A 3,149-nucleotide genomic window follows, 5' to 3' on the forward strand; every position below is an offset into this window, starting at 1 on the left:
GCTGGGAAGAGCCCAGTGCTGCTGCCAGCCCCAGCCTGCAGCGGTAGCCTGTTCTCATCCTATGCGCAGATCTGGGGGCACGTGCCCCCTGGGAAGAGCCCAACACAGCCCCAGCCTACAGCCCTCCCCGGGTGTGTGTAGCAGCAAGAGCTGCACCCCCCTGTTCCACGCCCTGTACCTACTGACAGTTCCCTCTGCTTTGCTCCCTGCTGCAGCCCCAGGAGCGGCTGATGGGCTGTGCTGCACCCCTCCCCCTATCCCTTTTCTAGTCCCAGTCTTCCTCCCTCCCTCCCTCACTGCGGTGGGAATGGATCCCTATTTATTACTTTATAAACTGGGTTCCCTTTATGCAAATTCGATTTATGCACAGTTTTCTGGGAACACATATACCACATAAAGCTAGGGAAACCTGTAACGTTAATTTCTTAGCATTTGTATCTTGTCAAAATATTTGTTACCATTTTACAGAAGTTATAATAAAATTCAGTCTGTAAACTAGATGTTTAAAGCCTTGTGTGCAACAATTTTTGATTCTCATAAACTCTTGTGAACTAGCTAAGTGTTGCCCTCATTTTACTGATAGGTGGTTGTGAGACAGAGGTTCTGACAAAGGGTGTTGGTGTTAATATGGGATAAGAATATGCGCTGGCTCTCCACTGTTGTCTTCAGAGCACCACTAATAGAGAATTCAGAATTCTGAATCTCTTTGGAGAAATTATTGCCAAACATCTTGAAGTTTGTAGTATTTTAAGAGACCATCACTTTGGACTGGTTTCATTCAATTTAGGACAGGATAACATGTTAGGAAGTATCACACTCCTCTTTTCTGAAATCTGTTGTTTGAGATCTAATTATGTCATCTCTGAAACTTATTTTATATGCTCCTTATAAGTTTATAGATGAAACTGTATATGAGTAAATACACTGAAGAAGGGATGGCCTGTCACTATGTACTTGTTCTGAACTACTTAGGGAGCATTGTTTGGAGGGAGTGTCTGTGGCATTGTAATCTGACCATGGCTTTCAAGATATTATCAAGAATTTAAATTCTGTTTGTTTTCTTGAGTGTACACAGGAAATTATCCTTCCTTTCCTGCACAGGAAGACTATTCTTAAGTGTTGATAGTCTTTGGTGCTGTCAGTCTGTGTTCAGATTGCCCTTACTCACCAGCAAAATAAATATGGCCTCTGCCTTGTCCTTCATTTGTATCTTCAAATCATAAAATTAACACTGCTCACAAAATCAGCGTGCTGTTTGGAGCCCAGAGCAGTTCACCAGGACACTCATAAGATGGGAATAAGAGTTCTTAAAAGTCAAAGTTAAAGTGTATTAGTATAGTTATGTCATGGAAAGGGATTACTACATTAATCTTAATCTTGGGAGATGTATGACATAATCCAATTTAGAGATGTAAGTGAAAATAAGTGTTTCTTTTTGGGAGGTTTTGGTGAATATTCGTCCACATCACAGATTATAATGTACATGCTCAGGAAAGGTCCTAGGCTGCAGAAAGGTGGGTATTGCAGGTCATATTTGAAGTAAATATGAATGATGATTGCAATATATCTGAAGTTTAGTCTTTAATTTTTCAAGAGCCCTATAATGGCCTTTTTAATTTAAAGGTGTTTAGGAAATCTTGTGAAGCTCCATCTCCGCAATCGGACCTATTTTTATAAGCACCAAAAGCATACTTTGAACCACCCAATATTCCTTTCTAAATACTGAGGAAGGGTAAGAGCAAATGTATATTTTGCCTCCTTTCCCAACTCAAACTGTGTTCCTAATTTTATAAAGGATATAGGTTTTCATGTGGCTGTAATCATTCTGCTCTACCAAGGGAAGAACATGCTCTTCATAATGGCATATTGAGGCAAGGAAATAGATACTTGGTTAACCAGCAACAAAAGTGAGCCAGAATTCACTCCAGAGAGTCTGAATCTTGTCAGAATTCCTTATAAAAATCATAGATTACTTTTGACTACTCCAAATTTATCTTGAGCAAAAGAAGCTAACAAGATTACATCTGTACTAGTACTTTTGCAAGAGAATTTTGAAACCTAAATTTTTTTCTGCCATGCAAAACATTTGGGTTACTGTATGTTCTTTTTCCAAGAACGCAATATGTAGAACTGTTTAACTAGTTTTTCTAATCTCAGTATATTAAAATTTATTTGTTTTTTGGATAGGCACAAAACATACTTGCTCTAATACTAGAGGTTGCAAAGAAATACTGAAGCCCAGCAAAGCTTTGTACCCAGTTCAGATTAGTTTAATTAAAGTTGACTGCATGTCAAAATTGTGTTGTGTGCAAGACACTTGGTCATAAATCTGTGGAACTAAATAATATATATCTCATTTAGTTTTTTGTCTTCATGAATTTGGGGTGATATCCTACTTACCTGTATCTGCAGCAAACTAGGCAATGCAACCAAACTGAAACAGTCTATTCCAGACTGCATATAGATGTTTAAAGAGTTTTTAAATAGTGATGCTTTAGAATGCTAGAAACAGCATGTTGAGGATCCTGAGAATAATAGCATGTGCACGCATACACATGTCCACATGTTACACACGGAGGAAGGTATCTCTTTATCTTTTTTTAGAGTTGCTATGTTGCAAAGTAATATTAGGCTTGCTTGGCTCATGGTAGGTCATTCCTGGAATATGTTCTGCCTGGGGTAAGCTCGTTCAAATTTGACTGACTTTTTTTCAGGTCTCTTTTTAGTTTGTTGTGGTAAAATATGGTCCATAATATTTATATAACTTGCTGCTTCCATTCAAAATTTCAGAAAAAAAACATTGCTTTCTGCTAAGCCACAATGGCCTTACTGAAATTCCTAAATTGATTATAACTTACTGTAAGCTGATTAGAACTGTGGCAAAGTAACTAAAACATAATGTACAGTTAAAGGTGTCTGTCTTAAACTATGAAACTGGCTTGGAACCCATGTTTTCTATGGCCTTGCTTAAGTGTTTGATTTTTCTGAACCTACTGACATAATTGTCATTGGCCTTGTTTATACCTGGAACACTTTTAATTGGCCTAACTTTAAAAAATAATGCATTGTATCTAGTTGATTTACACTTTGTGATACCTAGTATGTTTGTTGGCTTTTTTTTTTTTTTTTTAAAAGTTTTTTAAAAAGGA

Source organism: Gavialis gangeticus, unplaced genomic scaffold (assembly GCF_001723915.1).
Source record: "Gavialis gangeticus isolate Ggan-Ray unplaced genomic scaffold, GavGan_comp1, whole genome shotgun sequence".
In the NCBI taxonomy this organism is placed as follows: domain Eukaryota; kingdom Metazoa; phylum Chordata; order Crocodylia; family Gavialidae; genus Gavialis; species Gavialis gangeticus.